The sequence below is a fragment of the Mauremys mutica genome, chromosome 6, assembly GCF_020497125.1.
Source record: "Mauremys mutica isolate MM-2020 ecotype Southern chromosome 6, ASM2049712v1, whole genome shotgun sequence".
In the NCBI taxonomy this organism is placed as follows: domain Eukaryota; kingdom Metazoa; phylum Chordata; order Testudines; family Geoemydidae; genus Mauremys; species Mauremys mutica.
The window spans coordinates 81159420-81185313 of record NC_059077.1 but is presented as its reverse complement, the minus strand read 5'-3'; positions in this window follow the sequence as shown (position 1 = coordinate 81185313).

Below are 25894 nucleotides of genomic sequence, written 5' to 3'. Positions count from 1 at the left end.
TTCATGTGAAATTTCAATTTTTGTTTTCTTTCCAACAAAATGAAAAATCTGCTCCCCCCCCCCACCGCTCTAGTGTGCAGTGTCTGGAGTTCCTCATGACCATTTCTATAAATGCCCCCACTTGGGATTAACTAGGAGAATGTGACATTAAACAGAGAAAATTGGGTGGCTGGTGATTTGTTCCTGGAAAAGTTGAAATCCCAGAGAAAAAATCCTGCATTTAAGATAATTTGAAGCAATTCCATGAGAGATTTTGTGCAGTTTGGAAAGAAGAGTAAGGTTGCCTAGTATTTACTGTACTTACTACTGGAAGTTATGTTTGTTTAAAAAACAGGCACCGAAAACACTAGAACCCATGGGTCCTAAATACATATGTATTTCCTATAAGACCTGCATATCAAAACATGTAAAAACAGGGAAAATGCAAGCATTAACCATAGGGAAAAGCAGCCCCCAAAGCAGGTTACCCTCTGTTTTATCTTATGTTACAATGCTGGGCTCCTATCCTCCTTGTACGTAATGAATTCTCTGATACTAACACTTTCTCCTTCTAAAGAATCCTGCCCTCTGCCATCCAAGGCAATTATTTTCTCAGCACAGTCCATCTCTTTCTCATTCCTCTTCCACATTCTTTGTAAAGCCATATAGCTTCATTTTTAATGGAAGGATATTAGGCCACTGCTTTTGCTCTCTGAAGATAAATATTTAATGAGGATGACTACTCCAGTTCTCCTGTGCCGCTACTGTTCTCCTCAATGCTGTTGTATTTCTCTACAACCCCAGATCATGGCATTAACCTAACAGAGTCTATTTTGCCTGCTTGTTTAGACCTATTGCCAGGAAGGCAATGAAGACATATAAGTTATCTTAACAGCTTTTACTTATTCTTATCTTAAGTGCAAAATTAGTTTGTAGCTTAATGCAAAAGGCGTATTTAGCAGACAAGGATGCTGCTGGAGAATATTAGTGACAATACATTTTAGAAAGAGACAGTGTTGGATCATCATAAAAGATAACATTGTAATATCTGAGCCATTTCCATCCATCATTGCCATGGGATGCTCCATATGTTCATCAAGTAAAAAGGCATTCATGTGACCCGTAGGGAAAAGAGCTGGTAGCCTATTAAAAACAACAAGCAGGGTTTTATAAGACCTGAGCATGTACCGATACATGATGCAGGAGGAATTAGCTCTGCAGAAACACATTACTTCCTATTTCATTTTTATTTAGTCTAGACCGTGCTGAAGGGACTAGAAAATAGAGAGCTGCCTTATACTTATAATGATGCAACAATTTATTTAGATATCTTCATTTTCACAATCATTCAAAAAAGAGGAACACAGTCCATGAAGAAGGATTAAACTTGTATGTCTGCAAGAAAATAACTGACTGCAATAACTTCTCAAACACTTCAGGCCAGGTTAGTCAATTTGATGTAAATGCAGACACTCCAGTTAAGCCTTTGGAGTTCTCTGATTTTACACCAGTGTGACAGAGGGCAGAACTCCTTTGGCTTCCAGGGACTTATTTCAGCTCAGTGCTGGTTTAACTAAATACAGAAACTGGTCCCTAAACCTTTTAGAAAGCAGGGATTTTTTTTTTATTGAAAAACTTTTCCACATTCTTCAGAGCTGGAGATGATGATCTCCTGAGAAGCTTAGTCATTGCACACCACAAAGACTTTCAATGGCAAATAGCTAATAAATCCTTAATTTATAGACTAACTCCCAACATGAGGGTAAATGTATGTTGACGGTTGTATACTATTGATGCAGGATGGTGGATATGAATGTAGTAAGCTTATACAAAATTAAACCAGATGAAAACAGTAGCTTTCTGTGTCGCACAGAAAACAGATGTGACCTTTGACATAATGGTGCTAACTTTGTCTTTATGAAAATGTAGAAGGGGCCTTATTTTCCTCTCCTGTACATTTCTGTAAATCAGATGTCAGTGGGTATATCTAAACTTCGAGCTGGAGGGTTCGTGTCCAACTTCAGGCAACACACCAGTACTAGCTCTGATCGAGTCAGCACCCTAAAAACAGAAGTGTAGCTGTGGCAGTGCAAGCAGTGGGAGGGACTAGCTGCCCCAATATGTACCTGGAGTCTCAGACAGGTACGTACTCGGGGTGACCAGCCCTTCCCATTTCTTGTACTGCCACTGTTAAACTTTTATTTTTAGCGCACTAGCTTGATGAAAGCTAGTGCAGGTTCATCTACTCGAGCTGGGAATTATACCTCCAGGTCAGAATGTAGACTTACTGAGTGGAGTTAGTGGTATAAATCTGGTGTAGTTGAGAGTAGAAACAAACCCAATACATTTTCAGTATGTAGCATATGTTTGTAGAACCAGATTTCCAGCTCTGTATTTGTCTTCACCTGCAAATAATTGGGTCTCTATTTCTGAACTAGCAATACAGCTTCAAATTAAAAAGCTCTCTGGGCGCATTCAACCAGTATATGGATTTTTGCATTTCTTAGAAGATGTTTACTGAGTACTACAGACTTGTATATAAAACAAGAAGTAAACATTTAAACTCTGTTTTAAATTCATTGTTGTAATGATCAGTATACATGGCAAGGCTGTTTTATTACAAGTTCCTGGGAAATTCTTTTAGCACCAACACCAGAGCATTGTACCCCACAGATCTAAAAAGGGGTCATCAGTAACAGTTTTTCCTGATATCTTTCCTAATTTTTCCTTTGCTTGATAAATTGATTTGCATTATATCCCCTGGGACCACCCTACACAATTCCTCTTCCTATTTGCAGGACACGTGCCATCTCTTCCTTGACAATCAACAGCAATTTTTGTGAAGGCATAGGGAGCCTAAGGTGTTCGTTTGAAAAACAGGATGTTTTGCCCAGCCTCTCTTGCTGCCGCTATCGGGGGCAAACTCTACCACATTATACTGCACATGCAAAAAATATGTAATTGATGAGGTTTTCAAAAGCTGCTCAAGTATTGTCTCAGTGCTTTGATGAGGGACTTCCATGAGGCCATGATGTCTGCATCTTAAAATGAAACTGACCAGTTTTAGTACAGTTTTATTTGTGGTAGAAATTCAGGCTGGTTGAAATTTTCTGGGGAAAAAGATTGATTTTTGGCAACATTTTCTTCCAGGAAAACCAAAACAAAATGTTTGCAGTAGGTTAGGTTGAAAGTTTTGATATTTCAGCTTTACATCCCAATTCTGGACAAAAGTTAATGTTAAAATATTGAGTTTCCTGTGGGACAGAAATGTCATGGTTTGGTCACAGGGCTGGCCAGCCTATATGTGACAGGCTCTGCTGAAGGAAATGAGCCAACTCAGGTCCAGCTGGGGATAGTGAACTGCCTAAGTAGCTAGAAGGCAAGTAAGTAAGGAGCACCTGGAGCTAATACAAGGCTTAGACGAAGTCAGTTGGAAAAGCTCCTGAGGAGGGAGCTCCCAGGGAGACCGAGTTAGACAAAAGCTCTCTGGGGAGGGAGACCTGGGAGAGACTGCTGATTTTTCCAGACATCAGAGAAGCCTGAGGTCATAGACTAGAAGGAGCTGCTGCTGCTGGAACCCAGAGACTTTATTTTGTGATTTAAAATCTGGTCTCTGAGGTATGAGCCTTTAAATCGCTGTACAAGTGTTCCTTTTGGAAGGCTTTAGTAAAGGGAGGTGTGCTGCTTAAAGTAGAATGTTTTGGCTTCTCCTTGACCAGGCTGCTTAAGTGACCTCATTGAGGGGGAAACTGAGGCAGGCCACAGCACAACCCCAACTTGGATGCAAGGAGATACTTGGAAGGCAATTGTGCCCCTTCTACGCAGCTCTAGTATAAACAGCTTATGATCAAAGTTTGATTTTTTTGCCTGTCATTATCAGTAATACTACTGCCAATAGTGGCAGCTAATTTATGAGAATTAGTAATTCATAGAAACCTATTCAAATGCAGTATTAACATGGAAAAAAGTAGATGAATGATTTTGTTTTAACCCAGCACTCCAAAGGAAACCACTAGTAGAGAAACATCCAATATAACATTTTAACAGAGGCTATGCAGCTGTTTTCTATTAACTTTGCTTGAGATAAGTAAGGAATCAGGGTTTCCTGTGGTTTAAATTGAAAGGCAATTTGGATTTCCTGTGCCTCAGCTGGAGGCAGTATTTATATGAGACCAAAAAGGCCATAACCATCCTAAAAGACTCATGTTTCACAAAGAATAACACCTACAAAAATTCCTGCGGGCTATCAAAGTAGGGTTCTTAAGGCTTTCCATGTTTCTAACATTGATATTCAAGTCAGAACAAAACGATATGAATATTCATGTAACTTCTCTGTTTATAAAATCACCAGTTCAGAAGAACCAACACTTAAATTAATTGGTCAAATAAATATTAGTCAGTTGATATGATCACTGGGGTTATCCTAATGGATTCAGTCGGAGTGAGGGCTACGTAAAGATCAAGTAAAGATTCCATTAGGATGACATCATTGACCACACCAATTGATGGTAGTTGTTTGGTCTACATGATAGGCATTATTTAGTCAGCTTCTAATGAATCTTTAGGTATGCCATGATTTTCAAAATTCTGATTAGTGATCTTGGGTGCCTCTGTTTTTAGCTGCCAAATTTGAGATATCTTAAAGAGGTCTGATTTTTCAGAAAGTACTGAATGTTTGCTCCATGAGAATCAGGCTCTTTTAACATGTCTCATGCTGGGCAGTTAAAAAAAGGAGGCACCCAAAACTGCTAGTATCTTGTGATAACCGTGACCATGGCTGCTCTGAAAGAATGATTAAAACAATATTGATATAAGGGGTGTATAAATAATAAAACATAATTAGGGAGGAAATGGCTACATTGCATTCTTTTATCTGGCTACTTTACAAACTGAATAGCACTCTGTTACTTTGAGATGTAGGAGGAAATGTTTTCTACTCACCTATCCGAACCGAGTTGTCAACTTTTTCTTTCGGTGACTGTTATCTGCATCACTTAGTCTATTCGCTTTGGGTGAAATCCTGGTCCCATTGAAGTCGATAGGAGTTTTGACATTGACATTAATGGGCCTGGGATTTTGCACTTCATGTCTGACTATTACAGTAACCTCAGAAATGAATATAAGGTAGGATTTGAAAAACCTACTAACCCACTTGCAAGTGGTGAGTAGGAAACTTTCCCTTGTGATTGCTCAGAGGCATAATACAGCATTTTCTGACAATTAAATCTTCCAGTAAAAACCGTAAGGGCCAGATCTTCCGCTGTGGTTAAAGAGCTTGCAGTGGAGCTATGGAAGAGGGTTCAAAGACGAGCTTAAGTCACCCTTGACTCCTTTTATTCTGGAGCCATCCTATGCTGGTCCAGTTACCTGTTCTACCTTGTGCTGGCTTCCAACAGCTCCAGTAGTCTTTCACGGCTGCCAGGGTACATTGGGGCATATGGATGTCCCATGTCACCCTGGCTATCCCATCCCATGCCATCTTCAGAAAGGGGTGGTGATGGTATAGTAGTAACTATCATGGCTCTGCACCATTTGAGGATCCCTCTGTGCTAGCAAAATCATCCATTGGCACGGGGTGCCAGCTTAGGGCAATTTTGTGCCAGTGAAGCAGTGTCAACATGCCCTAACACAACCCAGCCTTTGTCCCTTTATCTCTTTAACTGTAGTAACATACTACTATGTTATAGTCAGACGCTGGGTCCTCTCTGCCTTCAGAGGTCGTTGTAATCCATTATTTAACATTTAAAAAATGCAACCATTATAATGAAAAATTAGCCAAGTTACTTCATTCCTATGACAATGCAGAAGTATATTTGTTAGTGCTTCATCTAAGTTAAGTTTCTTAGTAATTTACATGTCTTTACATTTTTGGGAAGACCCTGCAATTGTCAAGCATTTAACAAAACTTCAAATATGTCATTTTTCTGTGATAAATTCAGATTGTGCATTAGGAAAAAGCTAAAAGTAATTGGAAAATAGGAATTTTCTCTGCAAAATTGACTGTTCATCAAAAAATTCAGCTGAAATCCAAAAGGTTTTGATAAAAAGCTGACATTTTCTACAGAAAAGAGACTCTACAAAAGTTGCATTTTGTGTAAACCAAGTTTTCCACCAAAAAGCAGTTTGAATGGGAAAACTTCAGTCAGGCCTTAAATGCAGGATTGTTTCCTATAAGTATATTTTCTAGCACCTTTCCCCCCAATTTTTAAATCTCAGGCAATAAGGCTTCCATTCTCAGTCTCATCAAACTTGTAATTACGATATTTTTAATGATTGTCAACCTAAACTTTCATTTGCCACATGTTGTCCATTACTCCTATCTACTACAACTTATTGTAGCACCAGAAGACTCTCTGTGCAGCCTCCATGAGTTTCACGGAAATGAATATGTGTATAACCCTCCATACATGGTACTGAAAACATACTTCTTACTGTTGAATAATGAGTAATAAGGGTCACTGTAATAGCATCACATTATCGGTCATGAAAATATGGGTTGAGGTAGTTTGGTGGCAATGTTGATTATTTGTATCTGTGGGGTAGGAGGAAGGCAAAGAATGTGAAAGTGAAGTGGTGGTTTTATTTAACATTAATAGCTCTTTATCACTAAGGATCTTTAAATCAGCTAAAATGAGACACTTTCCCAGCAGACATTCCATCAGATTGATAAGGCGTAATAGATCTTTTTTATAGGGCAATATTAGTAGAATCATGTCATTCATGATTAAAGCACAACAGAACCACTTAGGTAACCAAAGCAGAGCCTCTTTTACTGATACAGTCTCAAAACCACAGGGGAGAAACAGTGTCAAGAAGGAACATATCACTGCTTTTCTGTTTAAGTTGTTTTATCTTTCTGCTCACAAAGCCAGATACTTCTGAAACACCAACTGAGGTTTGATCCAGTTGCTTTGACCATTGCCCTCCAGTGGTTGGAATTCTATAGTATTTATTGTAGTTGGTTCTCTCTACAGCTGAAATTTGTAAACAACTTGGACAATTCACTCACTGGGAAGAGTGGCCGACTGTTGAAAGACTTCACTGTCCCTGAAAAGGCCTCTGTCGTCTGAGCAGGAGACTGGTGCTTGCATGAACTTTCCTGACCTCTCTCTAAAGTTCTAAACATTACAGGTTTTGAGCATTCTCCTGGAAGTCATTTGTTGCCGTCACTGAAACCCTTGACCTTGTGTGTTCTGAGTGACCCAGGTACTCTAAGATGCGCTGTTGACATGCAGCCAGTATTAATATTACTGAAAACACAAAAGCAGCACTGCTCTTTTATATGGGTTAATAGCTATTTTGAGAAGAGGCTTGTCTGACATATCCCATGTCCAGGCCTGTACTTTGTGAAAGTACCATGTTTCAGGGCAAATGTCACTATAACCTTTTCCTTTTCTGCCATTTTTCTAATGTTTTCAAACATTTTTTCTTTACTAAACCACAAGGCCATTTGTGGCTGCTCTGAAAGAAAAATGGTCAAAATCCAAATACAGAGGCAGTGACTAATGTGAGAAAATTATTTTTTTTAAAAGGAGTTGTTTCTATAGAATTTTATCATGCTAATGGATTCCTGCAGCAACTTCATGGCATGGGAAATGTAGTAGTAGCTGAGCTTAGTTTTTAAGAAAATGCAAAGCTGCCTAGCAGAGAAAGAGGAAATAATCCAAGGACCACTGAAGTCGATGAAAAGACTCCCATTGGCTTCAGTGCATGTATGATCAAGCCCATAGAATTTATCTGTAGAGTCAGATTTCTTCAAATACCAGAGTTCCCTGAATTGTCTACATGCATTTAAATCAAAATGATATGTTCAATTTGTTTATACCACAGAAATCAAACAGGAAAGAAAACTTTTAAAGTATGACAGTTCTGTATCTCAGTGCTGTCCAGAACACACACAAAGACATTAGTCACAATCCTGAGCTGTGCTAGAGCTCAGCTAACCTCTTTCAGGTCTAGTGTAGAGCCAACTCTGGAATCAAGGAGCCACAATTGGCCCCTTCATGCCCCTATTTTCAGTCAACCTGTGGAACTTGTCGCTAGGGGATGTTGCCAGAAGTACAACTGTTTTAAAAAAGAATTAAATAATGGAGGATGGGTCCATCAGTGATTATTAGCCAGAATGGTAGGAAGGCAACCCCGTGCTCTGGGGGTCCCTAAACCTCTGACTGCCAGAAGCTGGGACTGAATAACAAGGGGTGGATCACTTGATAATTCCCCCTGTTCTGTTCATTCCCTCTGAAGCACCTGGCACTGGCCACTGTCAGAAGACAGGATACCAGGGTAGATGGACCGTTAGTCTGACCCATTATGGTTGTTTTTATGTTCTTATACTCAATTGTGCATAGTTGAGAATCTGGCCTAAAGAGATCTTAATCACAACTAGAGGATTATGGAGGAGCAGTAGCTCCACCATAGTTTAGGCTGAGATGAGATTATAAAAGGTGATTTTTTTCTCCTCTAAGAGCTATAATAATGATAGAGTATGTGGCAAGATACACTGAGGGCCACACTTTCCAAAGTTAGCACTTAACCTGCATATGTAAGAAATGTGGGTTGCCTGGTAGATGCCAATTGTGTACATATTCTTTTGAACATGCAACTATCCAACCTGAGTACTCACTATCAATTTTGCCTTTAAAGGCTAAAGAAATCAGTGTTCATGCAGATGTAAAAAATCTTTGTATTGTATAATTTCCATTATTTCCCCCATACAAAAATACTAAGTAAAATGGGGGAGGGGAGAGGGATAACATTGTTGCTCAGTAAAAGCTAGGATTTACATTCTATGAAGCATACAGAGATGTGTTTAAAAGTAAGGGAGGAAGGGTTAATAGCTGTGAAATAGTGAAGCCAGTTAATACAAAATTCTGAGTTATACGTTCACATAGACAAATATTAGTATTGTCTATACAAGTATACAAGGAAGTGAATCTTCAAAGGAAAGAAGGATTATAACAATCTTGTTAGTAATTACCATTACTAATAAAAAAGAAGAAACACTTAGTGCCTAAAACTTTAAGTCTGTATCACATATAATACTGGAGGAATAAAAAGGTAAAGAAGGCAATGGACAAGTCTTTTTCTTATAATAGGATGAAACATTATGTTCTGAAATCAATAGAAGTGTGCCAATTTATACCAGCAGAGAACTTGGTCCTTTGCATTTTGACATCTTATCTTTTTTGTACAAAATGCTTAATTAAAAGAGTCCTCAGTAGCTCATATGAGCTCCTTCAGAGCATATTCAGTTTGTTGTGTTAAAGAAAGGTTGTGTGCACACACTCATATATAACACCTCATATACTCGACATATTCCCATATAATCTTTTGGAGGCTATGTTTGTGATATATGTCCCTCCACATCCTCTTTCTCTCCCTCTCTGAAAGTATATAAAATCCCACACTCTGATAATACTATTGTTTACTTTATACACTTTTAACAAAATCCAGACTGCAGCTTTCTGTAGCAAAGAAAGGATTGAGACTGAACATTTTGGAAATCCAGAGAGAATTCCAACAATGAAAATAAATGTTTCAAGCATTTGCAGTACCTTTGCAGTACCTTTGCGAGAAAGGGGGAGAGAAAGCATGTGTATGTAAGTTATGATCCCTATAGCATATTTTAGACAATAAGAGGATAGTTTTCTCATAATAGGATCACAAGAGTCCAAAATTTAAGTTTAGATTAAAGATGGCCCTCTTGTTTAGACATCACAATCATGTGAAAAAATATGGAGAAGCAAACATTCCTCTTCCTCAGATTTTCAGTATGATGGATGCATCTCAGTTATTGCAAACAGTAATCATGAAAATTTTTGAAAAAATGGTTCAAAGACTGCTTAATAGCACTTCAAAGTCCCATAAGCAAACTGAACATAGTCAGTACAAGATAGGCAAATCATGTTGCTCCACAAATTATATGCAACTGACAAGGAGAATTGAAAGAAACTGCAGTATCTATTTAGCTCCTTTGAAGTAAATTTAAGTCAAGGATTTCTTTGGGAGATCTGCAAGGGTGAATAACTGCCTAGAGTAGATCCTGACTGGTAACTTTTTATGTCCCATATCAGAATGTGCTCTGTGGTCAAACAGAGTTGCTTTGACGAAATGAAGCAACGATTGCCAAATATTGTCACTGCGTGATAGGTGTTTGTGGGACTCTTTCAAACAAGTCACTGTAGGGATGCCGAGGCACTTCATTGGATTATTTCTTTATGGTTAAAGCAGCTGCCAGCACAGAAGTGAATTTGGGGGACACAGATAGGAAAAACTGTTTGTGTTTTGAGGAAATATAATGAAGTACTGTACTTGGGCTGAACTATGTTCACTGAAATGTACATTGATTTAAAGGCAGGAATACAGGTATTAGATGCTAAAATGGAAATATATTTGTGGGATAGTTTACTACTGAACTGAAAGGTTATTTGTCAACTGTAAATATATTACAAGTATAACTGTAAACATTATAAATGTTTCTGGACTTCGGTAAATATCTGAGCACATTGCCAAGCATGTTGTATGTTGCTTGGCAATCTATTGAGCCAAGTGGCAGTTGAAACCGGATATATGCCGTATGTGTAGTTGATAACCAAGCTGGGCTTATTATTACTTCCTGCTCATACCGCAAAATGTGGTAGATAGAAGATGGTGCAGAAAATGGTACTGGTGGAATCATGATGCTCAAATGGCATAAAACACCAATATACAGCTGTTGGGAGGTTTGAAGGTCTAATAAGCTAAGAGATAGAACTTCACACTGAGGCTGAGAACCAAACAATAGATAAACATTGGTATTTTTAAACTATGCTTCTCTATGTATTCCTAGAATTCGTAGGGGATAAAGGGGAAGGCTGTTCAAAAATTATTAATTGAAACCTTTTTTGACTGAAAACTGGGTTTTCAGTTAAAATCAAAACTTTATGGAAATCTCTTGTTTTCCTTTGAGGAGGTGGTGGAAAGAACTTTTTTTTCTTATCACTAACCAAAAGACAGAAAAGTGAAAGATTTTGGCAGAATGAAAATGTTTTGGTTTCCAGTGCCCTTCCCCTGCAAAAGAAAGTCAGCAGTTTTCGGCTGAACATTTTGGGTTTTCAGTTGCTGATCATCAAAAAAAATCTTCCTTTGGGGGTTGTCAGTTTTTTCCAATGAAAAATCAAAATTTTCTGGGGCACAGAGGGACAAAAAACTTTCCAAGCAGCTTTAATAAAGGGATTTGCATATGTGTAAGTTGGAAATTTCCCATACAGTGATCGTTTACATGGTAGAGGAAATGATTGACATGTGACTCTTGCTCTCTGCAAATATTACTACACACCCAATGGCCTTATTGAAATCAGTTTTGCCATTGTCTTTTATGGGCCAGGATTTCACTCAAGGAGTTTAGAAAGACTGCTAGTGAGCCAGGTACGGTATGTGGTGTGGACTTGGAAGGCTGGTACTTGAGGACTGGCTGAAGATTTTGGAGCCATCCAAAAAAGTTTGTTGCCACTGCTTGTTGAAAGGGGATGTAGGACCAGTCAGCTTCTGTTTAGCTGTGAGTGAGGTTGAGCAAACAAATTGCAATTAATAATTTATTTGATGCATTTTTCACCCTTCAATGAATTGAAGCAAAAATGTCAAATCAATTTGTCCCTCAATGAGTGATTCAATTGGTGTGTTGTGAATATTGGGAATACTGGTATCAGTGATAACATTTCACCCTCTGTCATTGGTTAGCATTCAATTGCATTTTATTTAAAAATAAAAAACAGATTCTTCTTTACATTTATAGCTCTCCAATTTGGGGTAGCCAGTAGCCTTGGACTCTGCAGGTATGCAAAGGTTAGCTCTGGCCTGCATTAAAGAATGCCCACCACATGCCTGAGTGCATCCACTCCATGAGAGGCAGTCTTTCTAAATGTCTTCAGAGTCTCCCACAGGAATGGAAATCCAAGGCATATAGTAACTTTCGCTAATATTGAATTACCTGTGCTCTTCATTAGACTTGCCAATATTTGCTTGTACAAACCTGCCAGGGATTCCTGGATTTAGAATGGATTTTAAAAGGTTTTAGAACTGAAATGAACTCTAGGGATGGTGGAAAATATTGAATTATTTGGCTAGTTGCCCAGGTGAATGTAGTTCTATACTGTATCTCCTTCTCAAACCTCTCCCAGACTTGTTCGTCTCTGTTTGATACAGTCCCTATTGGGAGTCAACAGAATGCAAAAATACTCTTCTTGGCATTTAGTTTGTCACTCAGCAAATACAACATGTATAAACTGTTTAAATCATAGCTTAGAAACTGGATCAGACATCCACCCCTGTCATTTTGGAAACCATTATGTTTATATCTTTTGGGCAGACAGCCCGGTAAGGACTCTGAATTTCGAGCCAGCTGAGCTGACTTTTTGTCTGTCTTACAGTGTGCTCTCCCTTCCACATATTTTGACTGACCCTTCCCTCTAGGAACTGTGAGGGGCTTGTGTAGTGCAGTGTGTGATTTGTGACTGAGAGGCTGTAATAGGTTCTGCTCAGTGGTTATTGTAGCTATGTTTCACTGCAAAGAAAATTAATGTGACCAGTGACCTACAGGGAGCAAAGGAGAATAGTGAAATGTGAAACAGCAGACCCTGTTGCTGTTGCAATTAAGGGCTCCTGTGATTTTCTCCTTTTACATTGATATAAAGACATTGAAGTGGTACACCATAAAACAGCCAAGTTCTAGCAAATTAATACTAGGTTGGCTTTGTTGCACTCTTGTCATTTATTCTTTTCAAGATTAAATACTTAGTAAGCTGGTGGTACATGGTGAGATTAATACAGCCCAGAAAAGAGTGACTAAGGATGAGAGGATGTGATGGGGCTTACAAACCACTCTCTCAGCCTAGGACAGGGGAAAGGCTGGAGCAGTACTGGGCCAGGAAAGCTCTGCCCCTCTGGCACTCCCATACATACTTCTTGGGATAGGAGCAGTATAAAAAGAGCTCCAGGAACCCAGGCAATTGGGAAGAGCCCCGTCCTGAGACAGGCGGAGAAGGGGCTGAGGAGGTCTGACTATGAGTCTTTCCCCCTCCTTGGAGACATCACCCCAGAGGTAGGGAGAACCACATTCAGGGGCACTAGAGGGTCACCTGCATCAGTCCTGAGACAGGCTTTGGAGCAAATGACTATAATCAAACAGCAACCATACCCCAAACTGAGACATTGGGGTGGGGTGGGGAGGAATTGGCTCCAGGGAAGGTGAACAGGAGGTGGGTCAAGTGCAGGCCAGCCTGAATTCTTTCAGGGCCCTGGGCCGGGACACCCTGTCCACCCCAGATTCCCCTACACATAGCCTTGGGAGGGCAGGACCAGGTCTTTACTGACAAGGAAGCTGACCCAGCTGAACCCCATCCAGGGGTCCTGGAGGCATTGGGTGAAAAGAGAGACTGGGGCCTCAGGTCCTAACCACCAGGCCTGCTGACTGAACCAGCAACCCTACTATAGAAGCCAACTGACTGTGCCCAAAGCTCCATGTAACCAAGAGTATTTCGTCTATTGCAAGGCCTCAGTCAAAGCATCCAATGGTAAAAATAAATATTCTTCTCTGCTGACAAGGCCTGATTGGCAGGTCTTTCAAACAATGCAGAAACAGTCTGTTTGAAGTGGAAGGTCAGAGCAGCCTTGTATTGCAGTACTCTTAAACTCTTTTACAGTAAAACTGCAAGGTGAAGGTGACACCACAGCTAACTTTGATTTAAGTAAGGTAGAATTGTTCTGTGCCTCATTGATATCTTCCTATTTCTCAGGAAAGGAGGAGCAAGCTGACTCTTTGACCAGTTGGGTTAAAAAACAGGGTGATGAGCAGGTTTTGTTTAGTTCCACTTTTTGTGTTTGCTAATCATGGACTCTTTTTTTGGATAGTTTTAGGCTAGCCTCAATAGCTGATATGCTATGGGATCAATACGCTTTTCTTAACCAAATACTTTCCAAATGTACATTTATACTGAGCAACATTTTCTTTGTTTATTTGACCCCTTGAAGAGAGGGGCTTGTAATGGAAATGTGGAGGATGCCCACAGTATCACATAGAAGTAGTAAAAGGGGTACAACATCAATCAAACGTTGACCCCACCTCTTGACCCATAAGGCCATGTCACCATAAGTCCCAACCCCCAAGAGTATTACTTTCAGGGTCGAGACTGACAAATGACCTGAAGCAAGGGGTGGCATGTGAACCCTCTAAGAATTCCTCTTACCACCCTCTACCAGTCTGAGTTGGTTTCAGCCCCATAAGACCTCCCTGAAAGCAGATTTGACCAACCAGGGAAGTTCTGGGGTGGAGGTGGGTTTCGTAAAAATTATTTTGTTGTAAACTGCTTGTTTTGGAGTGTTTAAAAATACTGGGTTTTTTGCTTTGCAATATGTGTTTTGTGTGTGTTTTAAAATGGTTAAAAGTTGGTTTTAATGTTTAAATTGTTGTTGGCAATTTAGGGGCATATCCAGGAGATAGTTGTGGGTTTCTTGAAAAGTATTTTGTTTAATGACTGAGTTGCTAGAAACACTGACCTATAGCATTATACAAACTCCTGAGATTTTATTTAAACTGTCCAATACCATTCTACAAACTCCTGAGCTTTTATTTCATTTAATATTGATCAGAGCCCACCATCCCTACTCACCTCCCCCTTACTCTGAGTGAATGCCCATCAAACCTCATTAGTGATAATTTTTCCAACCCAACAGGACCTAATCTCTTTTACCCTGACGAAACATTAAGAAAACATGGGTGTGTGATTGCATCAGAAGGTCACAGTTCCACACAACCCCATTTTTTCAATAGGTTGTGGTTAAACCAATATAGTTAAACAGGCTTGAGTCAGCTCTATTGTACTCAAACATATGTCTCAAACACCCATGTTTTATATAGATTATAGAAGCTTTTTTGCTTTATTTTAAACATTCTGTTTTGTTTTATTTCCTCTGGATTCTCCTACACTCATTTCAACTTTTTGCTGTAAGTAGGTCTGTTTTCTCAAAGATACACTAGCTGGGTTCTCACAAATTATTTTTATTTAAAAGATATATAAATCCTTGAAAACGAACCGAGATGCCCCATCAAAACTTTTGTCTTATTTAAGGGCTATGTTTACAGACCTTGTAACAGAAACACAGATAGTCACACAGACTTTTTCAATAGATATTTTTATTTACAGATACCAAGTTTTATTATAGTTTATATCACATGCTTGTCCCTTTGCCTTGTAGGACGGGCAGTCCTACAGGGCTGAAACTCCCTCTGATTGGTAGAGGTTAGTGGGAGGACTCCTTAAAGGGGTCACATGCCACCCCTTGTTTCCGGGTATATGTCAATCTAGCCCCCGGAAGTAATGCCTCAAAGGGTTGGGGTTTGTGGTGACCCTTAGGGGTCACGGGGTGGGGTCAATGTTTTATTGACATTGTACCCCTTTTACTATTGACAGAGTTCAGTTCTATGAGACATCTGTTACTAGGCAATACAAAGACAGATATGCGCTAGTTCAGTCACAAGTTGCAGGCTTGGTGCAGGAATTATTGGGTGAAATTCAGTTGCCTATGTTATATAGGAGGTCAGAATAGATTATCATAATGCTTCTTTCTGGGCTTAAAAATCTATGACTCATTCTGAGATGTTCTATTGTTGCATAGAAAGGCATGACAAAATAAGCATTCTAACAAAACTGACAAAATATGTACTGTGATATAGTATGTGGTGTTCACTGACTTTGACAGTACAACCAAAGGAGAAAGAACTCTGCATGTAAATTTGGGGAACAGAAAATCAGAGTCTGATTTTGCAACTTATTGAGAGCTGTTATTGACTTCAGTGGAAGTTGAAGATATTCAGCATCTCACAGGATTTGGTCCTTTATTTCATAATCTGCCCTCCACACAAAAGACATCTGCACGTTTTTAGCCTCAATGCATCACAGAACAAATTGGCTGGTGTATTCTTGGCATATTTCTGGGTATAATCATAAAAATAAAGCTCTTTTGTGCCTATATTTTTTTAGCTTGTGTTCATGAGACTTCTGATTTCTGTAACCCTGGATATCAGTTTCATTCTGCTCCTCAGTTTGAAGCTGAAAGAGACAAATTAAACTTGACAGTCTAAGATATTTGGGAATTTTGGGCATCTGGGAGAGAGCAAATTTTTAAGTGATGACTTGCAGACTTGCTGAGTAGTGAGTGGAGCTATGTTGATTTATACTGCTGAGAATCTCTTTCCCACATGTCTAATATTTCTGGGGCTGTTAGTAATTCAAACACAACCCTTTTTCTATACAAAAATAAATGCCAAATATAATAATGCAATAAAGAATGCAACCTAAACTGTCTTGGCATTGCACAAAAAAAGATATATCAAAACATAAGAGGTTTCTAATAAAATCAGATTAATTCTAAAAGGCAATAGAAAAAAAATCACTAGGCTAGGGTTTTCTTACACTTCTAAAAGGATAGATTCAGATTTATGGTGGGGAAAAGCATAGAATTTTGGCTGAGGATGGTTTCACAACCTATCTATAGCATAATGGGGACATTTATTAGATACTTACTTATCTAATGTACCTATATCACACAGATATGAGGTCTAATTCACTAATGTTCATAAAATCCTTTAATATCCTTTGATTGAAGGTGAGATAGAAATGCTAGGTGTGTTATTTAATTATATCTTGCAATATGGAAATACTAATTAACGTAGTCCTTCAAAATTAAATTAAAAAAATCCCAGAGTTCACATTCTCTCTTCGTACTGTATCATTCAACCACAGTTACCATATGCATAAAGGCTCTGATTTGGGAGAAAGACGAGCTATAATATCGGTTCATTTAAAGTGGATGATATGAGCTTGTTCAACATATTATCCCTAGGCTATGTTAGACTGATCAATTACTTATGCACCACTGAATACCTAATCACAGAGGCTGGCACAAAAAAGTCACTATTCAGTCAGACATTTCCAACATTCTTTGAGTTGGGGTCTCCTGAAATGGGAGCTGTGACATGATGAGCTTATAGGAAAATTTAAGTACTGTGTTTGTGTAAAATATGAAAATATTTATATTAGAATTATTATACTAGTAAAATCTTAAGAATGATAGTTTTCCAGGACAAAGGAGCTATTGGGTTATGAATTGTAAGAGTTATATTTCAATATTTTGGATGATCTAATTCTTCTATAAGAGTCCCTGTGACGGTTCTTTCAAGCTTCTCATTCTGTATACTTAAAGGGGCCAATTTTCAAAACTAAGTTGCACCTTTAAAAGTTATGCAAAGGCAAGATCTGAATATGCAAATTAGAGAGCTTCTTGCATATATTCGTTTTTATATGCACCACTATCCATTTGTAAGCTCAGTTACCTGGCTTACAAGTGCTAATTGCAGACTTTGGATTTGTAGTACTTTACAAACACACATCAGAGGGTGCAATTTAGGGTCTGAGTTTAGAACTTTTGGCCTAAAGAATATTTAATTGCTAGATTATTCAAATTAGTAAAGAGGAGGAGGAGGAAAATGACAAAAAGACCTTTTCTTTTTCTTCCTCCCCAAGCAAAAGATTTGAATGATTGACACTGATCTGAAATTTTCCAAACCAATTTGGTCTGAAAATTGAGCTAGGAATCTTGTGAAAAAGATTTTCCTGCAATGTTGCCAGTACCTTTTGATTTTGGCCCATCTGAAAAGACCAAGCCCTTTGCCTTTGTTGTGGTGTTTTGGTGTCTGAGCTTCAAAATGAGATCTGGAAATGCAAATTAAAAAGATTACCCCCCTCCAAAATGTAAACCAAACATTTTCAAACCTCAAAAAAATCCCCAGGTTCTAGTTTTCAGCAGTGATTGTAGATTCGTTTTTAGATGATCTGAACTAGTTATCTCACGCCTGATTATCTCAATTGTCCATCGTCAAACAAGGGAGCTTTCTCTCTCTTTTCGTCTCTCTATTACACAGCCTTTTCTTAATAGAGCCTTTTCTAAATATTTCTTTCCTTTTGTGAGAATGAACAATTGGGATCTTAACAAATTAGGGCAATGTAGCTTCAGGATTCCCTCAACATAGACTACATGCTGTTTCATTCAGAAGCCTTTGATAACCCATCAGTTTTCAGAATATAGCCTGTGGGACATCTTGTTTGTTTAACTCATTGTCTTCTTGAAAATGGATAATAGAGTTTTGTCAAGCCTTTGTTTCATTTGCCTCATCAGAGCGTTGTCTGACAATTTTGCAAAACAGTAAAAAAAAAAAATGAAGATATTCAATAGCAACCATTTCACAATTTTCTTTATGAATAGACAAAGGACATGTTCCATGTAGGCCAAACAGCTGCCACTGGGGAGATTTCTGGGTGAGAAATTGTTCTGTTGATTCAGCGTTATGATGACCTCCCTTGTGTCTACCTCCATCCTATTGTTCATTCAACCAAGTAAAAGAGTTAAGCCAACTAGAGCAGGGGTCCCCAACCCCCGGTCCGCGGCCCGGTACCGGTCCGCGGCCTCTTAGAAACCGGGCCGCGAACCGACCCAGTGGAGCTTCCGCAGGCATGCCTGCGGGAGGTCCAGCTGAGCCGCGGGACGAGCGCTCCCTCCGCAGTCGTGCCTGCGGGAGGTCCGCTGCTCCCGGGGCTCAGCTGGAGCTTCCGCAGGCATGCCTGCGGAAGCTCCACTGGAGCCGGTGGACCTCCCGCAGGCGTGCCTGCGGAAGCTCCAGCTGAGCCCCGAGAGCAGCGGACCTCCCGCAGGCACGCCTGCGGAGGGTCCAGCAAACGAAACCGGTCCCTGGACCTAAAAAGGTTGGGGACCCCTGAACTAGAGGATTCCTTTCCCTCATCATGCTAACCTGCAGCTATGACCCATCTAACTGGCTGTGTGGAATGCCTTGTGAGATATGATCTACCATCCTAAGTGTGACAGTGTTATTAACACTTTGTTAACCTGTCAGTCACCTGAGTGCTAGTCTAGAGTGGGGTTGGCTGCCTGCCATGGCACTCGCTTGTGGCCTGGGCTCATACTCCAGGTAGCCTGCCTTAGTTTCTGCATTAAGGGGCTTCTTAAACTCCACACCGGTTTTCCTTGTCCATTCACCTCCCGTTCTCATGAGTCCAAGTTTAGTCACATAAATAAAGTGCCAAAATAAAAAGCAGAGTCCCAAAACAGAGTCCATCCATTTTACTATCTCTTCAGGTCATTCCAGGCTTTTCCTGCCTGTAGTCTCAGTAGGGAAAACCCACGTCTCAGGTCTTTCTGCTGGAGCCTGCTCTCTCACAGCAGTCTTCAGTTCACCCTGCTCCTAGGCCTTCCAGGTTTTTTATTCTGGTTTCCAAACTCCCAGGGGTCAGGGTTTTCCCTGCAGGAGCCTTTCTTACTTCCTGAGGTGTTCTGGGCTTCCCCCTTTATTGCCGCCATCTGCAGCCCTTTATAGGCAATTATCTGATCCAACCCAGGTGTGTGCTTTTAGTAATCAGGGCTGGCTAGCCCCAGGACCTACAGCCCTTATGGAGCAAGCCACCCTCTTACATGGACATTAATGGGAGATACACAGATTTTACTTTTATATTTGTTAAAGTGAAGGGAAAAATTCAGCACTTATTATTTTGTAACTAAATTAGTGTTTTCTTCATATAAAATATGACAAAGCAATTAATGGGGGTGGGGGAGAGGATGTCATCTAAACAGAAGTAACATTAAGCTTCAGAGAGCAAGTTCCAAGGTGATGCTTTCAATGGTACAGACAATACTGGGTTTTTCTGGGTCTAAAATATTACCAGCCTCCTAAGGCCACGTCTGCAGTAGGCTGTTTCTAACAACTGTTCAGCTTCACAGGTGAAGCACTATTAGGACCACTGGTGTAGACTGGTTGTCAGCTGTGGCCAGCACTTTAAGCACCATGTTGATTAGACTTGCTCTGAGAAGGGTGATGTGACACAACACTTATTATGCTGGAAGTATATAGGTCTTGTATATATTAGGAAAAGAGTCTGAGGTTAAATTGGGGCTTGCTAACATGAGCTTCCATCACAGTCCATCTTAACCAGCTAAATCAAGGTAAAATACCAATGTTAACTAGTATCTACAGAAGGGAACAGGTCCCTAACCTCAACTTAACTTAAACAAAACCATAGTGGTCCTTCTACACTAGGGTCTTGCCTACATGGAGCTGGCTGACCACCATAGTTAGTATAATTTATCTGTTCTAGAATAACTCCCCCATGTGGACATTCTATTCCAGAATAAAAGCGATATTCGAGAATAATTCACTCTACTCTGTGAGCAGAATAATTATTCTGGAATAAAGTCACGTTTATTCTGGAATAGAGTGTTCAAATGGGGAGCTATTCTACAACTATTGCAGATTAGTTATTCTAGAATAGCTATGTCAGTCAAATTCCTGTGTAGACAAGCCGTAGGTCTCCCAACATTGCTGACACTGACAGAGCTGAACAAATGGTAGAAAAGTGTGATATTTCTGTGCCCTCTGTAGAGACAAGGCCTCCATGTGCCATCTTTATCCCAAACAAGTCTCTTTGAATATTATATTTTTGTACACAGGTAGTTAGTGGTGCCAAATATATATGATAGTGTTTTCCCAATGCAGCTTAAAATGATGTATAATTAACATTGGTGTGAGTTCCCAACAAATATCTGACTGTGCCCATCAAAATTATTTCACACATACTGGAAATCATCATAGTTATAATATAATGGGCAGCCAGATTTGGGTATCAGTCTCTGCTTGAACAAGAATTTTGAAAAGGGCTTTGTACCATGTATCATTGTTGAATCTGCAAATAACATAAATTGGAAGTGACATGTAGCTGACAGGAACTTCACAGAGTTTGCTGGGAACACAATGGAGCTGGCTGTAATTGTTCAAACAGTTGTCTTCATATCCAAATGCCAGCGGCATGAATGCACCCATCTCCCAGTGCATTTTGAATGGCTCTGACAAAATAGTGATGCAATAGATACTCATAGTAAAATCAAAAAGCTTTTGTTAAACAATTTTTTCATCTAAAAAAGAAGTGAAGATACTTTTGATATGAAATTTTAAAAAAGAAAATAAATTACTCAGAAATAGAAATTACTTTAAAAAATGTAATGTAATGAGAAGGAGATGCCTAAACACTATGGATATCAAGAGGGAATCAGGCCTTAGAGTGACAGACAGGTCATAGCTATCAGATATCAAATCAAATCTCACAATATTAAACAGAATAAATATTGGTAAGGTGCAGTCATATCAGACAAGTGTACTGTTAAAAATCTTGCTGCCAGTGAAAAATGAGTATGTTGCATGCATTAAGTTGTGCATATTTAAAACCATAATTTTATCAGTATAAAATAAAACATGGAAGAAAGAAGGAAGAACTGGTGACTTTTTAAAAAAAGTTAAGTATCTTGGAATACTTGGGTGTTAATTTTTGTCATAAAAGACTTTTCTATGGTTTGCGAATGGCAGGGAGCTTTGGGTCAGGCCACATACAATTGAATTATACACTATTGTTAACTACATAACAAGTGAAGAATTTCAGCCCAGAAAAAGCTATTCTCCACTTTGAAATGCCATTGAAAGCTCAGAAGCTTGTCTCTCTCACCAACAGAAGTTTGTCTAATAAAAGATATTACCTCACCCACCTTGAATCTCTCTAATATAATTTCAGACTTGAAGAAGAGCTCTGTGTTGCTCTAAAGTTTGTCTCTCACCAACAGAAGTTGGTCCAATAAAAGATATTCCCTCAGCCATCTTGTTTTTCTAATATCCTGGGACCGACAGAGCTACAACTACACTGCATATTGAAATTACATGTCCAATCACTTTATATGGCATCAGATGTGCATATGGCACTGAACAAGCATGTACAATTTTTTTCCCTTGCTGTAAAGGAGTATATAAATGCCACACTGTGGCATGTTTGCTTGGGTGGGAATACTAAAGATGATACTAACTGACTAGAGATCAATTTAATTTAATGGTTAATGGAGTTTTGTGACCTGTTGAAGACCAAGGCACGGAATCCATTGATTTACCACCCCCAAACAGATGGACTGGTGGAATAAGACACTGAAAGAAATAACAAGAAAGTTTGTGGCCACGGATGCCTGTCTACAGAGTTCTCCTTGTTTGAGTTACTATATGGAAGCAGCTTCATGGGATACTAGATCTCCTCCACAAGCGGTGGAAGGAACAAGGACCTAAAATAACTAATGGTATGAAATGTGGTCTGCCTGAGGAAAGACTTAAAAGCTCTGGGGGCTTTCGCAATGGAGAATTTACTGAAGTCACAGCAGAACGGAAGGAGCCTACAACAAAGGGGCCAGGTTGTGAGAATTCCAGTCCGGGGATAGGGTGGCAGTGTTACTGCCAACGTCAGAATCGGAATTGCTAGCCAGGTGGCAAGGGCCCTTTGAAGTCATGAAATGAGCAGGGACGGTCAATTATTAAATCCATCAGTCAGGGAGAAGGAAAGAGATGCAGATATACCATGTAAACCTGCTGAAGGCCTGGAAAGACCATGAGGACTCCTAATGCCTTTCCCACCTGCACTTGAGCTTGGCCTGCAGTCACCCATAGCCAGGACTAGTGCGAATAGGGGAAGAACTCCAGCCTGAATAGAGGTAACAAATACAATAACCAGTTTAAGCCTTTCCCTCTGTGTTCTCAGTCTTGCTGGGACAAACCTACCTAGCCTACCATCATGCAGACACCAAGTCAAGGAAAAAGGTCTGTGAAAATCTACAGTCCCATCTGCAGAAAAGGTGGGAGACAGTCCGTCAAGAACTACAGGGCCTGTTAGATATAGGGACTGTTGAGGAGTCCCATACTGCTTGTACAAAAGCCAGATGGATCATCCTGGGTTGGCATTGACTTCTGGAGAGTAAATGCAACATTAAAATTTGATGCGTACCCAATGCCTAGAGTGGATGAATTGCTGGAGAGGCTAGGAGCTGTCAAATATGTCTCTACCTTATCCCTCTGAGTACTGAGTCATGAGAAAAGAAAAACATATTCTCTACCTTGTTTGGCCTATATTAGTTCAAACCCATGACAATCAGTCTCCATGGGGTCACAGACACCTTCCAAGGCCTAATGGCCTGGGTATCGCAGCCTCATGGACAATATACCACAGTGTACATTGATGACATAATCATTTACAGCCCCAACTGAAATGCACACATGAGGCATGTCACTGCAGTCCTACAAGCCCTTGAGGAGGTGGGACTAATGGCCAATCCAGCCAAATGTAGGCTGGCCAGCCAGGAAGTGACTTGTCTGGGCTATACAGTGGAGGGTTGAAAATTATGGCCGCTGGTCAGCAAAATTTAAGCCTTAATACAGTGTCCTGTCTCAGCTACAAAAACCAGGTACGGCTCTATTCAGGCCTAGCTAGCTATTAGAGGTGCTTCATGGTGAACTTTGCCATGATTGAGCTGTCCAGAGGGGCTGACTTTCCAATGTACTGGGCAGTGCTTGATTCCCACTCTGCCCTAGGCCCTGCCCCCACTCCACCCGTCCCTCAAGCTCCAACCCCACCATGCCTCTTCCTGCCCTGCCTTGCCTCTTCCTGCCCCTGCTCCATCCTCACCCTACCACTTCTCTCCCCGTTCCACCCCCGAGCACGCTCCCTTGTTCCTCTCCCCCAGTGCCTCCTGCACACATTGGAATAGCTGATTGCAACAAGTGGGAGGAGCTGGAGGGAAAAGGAGGTGCTCATTGGGGAAGCGCAGCACCCACCATTTTTTCCCCATGGGTGCTTCAGCCCCAGAGCACTCATGGAGTCGGCAGCAATGGAGATGCCCCTGATGGAACTAGTGAGAAACAAAGACAAAAGAAATTTCAGTGATCCAGGGCCTGTGACAAGGCCTTCAGAACCCGGAAAGACTAGCTGAGTCAAGAGCCAGTCTTCTCAAGGCAATTCATTCTGCAGACAGATGCCTCTGGCCTGGGCTGTTTTGGGACTTCTATGGAGAAGAAAACTTGGTCCGCTACCTCAGTAGAGATTGTTCCCTGGAGAAATATCCTACTCCATCATCAAGAAGGAGACGCTGGTGGTAAAATAGGCCATGAACACCTTATGGTATTATTTGCTGGGGAACCCTTTCCTTTGATGACAGATCACACACACCCTACCCTGTCTGATCTCAATGAAAGACATCAACCCCAGGATTACCCTACAGGTTCCAAATACTCCACTGAGTGGGGAAGGACTGCAAGAATTCAGATTTCTTTTCACATGAAGCAGGAGAACAAGGATTCTAAGGTAGCACCCCAGCTCCAGGCTTGAGGGCGAGGGCATGTGATGGGGTAGATAAACCCTGCACTGGAATAGAAATGGTTAAGGAGCAGTTCTGGGTTGAGGTAGCCCCACCCTGCTGCACATGCAGAGCCTGCTCCAGGAGCAGGAGGAGCTTAAGAGAGAGCCAGACAGCTTAGAAGGAGGATAGGAGGGCAAAGCTATCTTGGAAGCACCTGGGTAAAGGCCCAGCTGGAGCCCTGGAGGCAGCCGATAGGTCTGTAAGCAGTAGCTACCCCAGGACCTCAAAGAGGGGACAAGCTATTTCCTAGCCCTAAAGAATTCTTCACTATATCATCTGGTGGATCATTTGCAAGACTTTTTGACCACACCCTGACAAGGTGGGCAAGTGATAGGAAGTGGCCCAGTGAAGCAGCCCCGAAGCACTCCTGGGTGTTTGATATCACTGCTTCTTGTAGGGCCCTGGGTTGCAGCCAAGTGGAGAGAGAGGGCCCAGTCTCCCCTTCCAACCACTTTCCTTGAAAGGGGCACAGGCATCCCCCTGGAGATAAGGAGGTGCAATAGAGACGTTGTAAGGCCTGAGGCAAGGGCACAGAGTCCTTAAGGGACTAGACGTGGACTGAATATTTGTTTCCTTTGTGGGGGATGTTGGAGTTATATATTTTGTTGGACTTTTACCCTGGAAGGGGGCATATGAGACGTGTAACCTGGACAGAGGACAAATTACTATCGGCTGAAAAGACTGCCACTATACTGGAGCAAACACTAGCTGGGGGAGGGAATGCGGGGGAAAGGAGAAGAATCTAGAGACAGGGGAGAGTTGTGACTAAGGTACCTAACCACTAGGCAGTGCTACCTGTAAGCCCAGCCTGTCCCACTGCCAGAGATTTTTAGTCCAATTTGAATAGATACAAAACAAACAAGTAAAGATCAGGATGAGAATGAGAGGAGATTGTAACTAAATATTAAACGCTTGAATAGCATTGAAAAATTCACTTAGCTTTCCAAATAAATGATATATACCCAATAACAACACAATCACTCCTGACATGTGTCTGAGGTTATGCTTTCTACACCTAAGCATGGCCTATGTGTTAAGTGATTTTTGCAGATGGTTAAAAGTTGAAGCAAAGCTGAGACACTTGGTGAACAGCAAAAGCATTTTATTGCTATTAAATGATGTTTTCTTAATTTATTAATTTTCATTTTTCACATATAAGACACATTTAGGCTCTGAACCACTTATGTTCATGAGTAGTCCCATTAGGTTAATGCAATACCAGTGAATTGTATCACTCAATAATTTTACCTCTACTACCACTGGAGGTCAGGTAATATACCATCAGCATGAATGGAGGAGAGAAACTTTGTCAGATTCTCTGACAGAATAGCATCTTGAAATATACCACACAGAAAAAATATATTCTAAATTCAATCTTTATGTAAAAAATACCACAACCACCAAAAACAAACAAACAAAAACAGTGAAATGTTGGATCATAAGCATGACTCTGGAACTTTCTGCTTCATAATATTTAAAACAATCTCATAAAACTGGTACCAATATTCTCAAGATATTTTAAAACAGAAAACAACTTCTTTTCCTCCTTCCCTTATTTTGGAATATCATTTTCCCCTCAGTTAAAATATTTCTCTTTTTC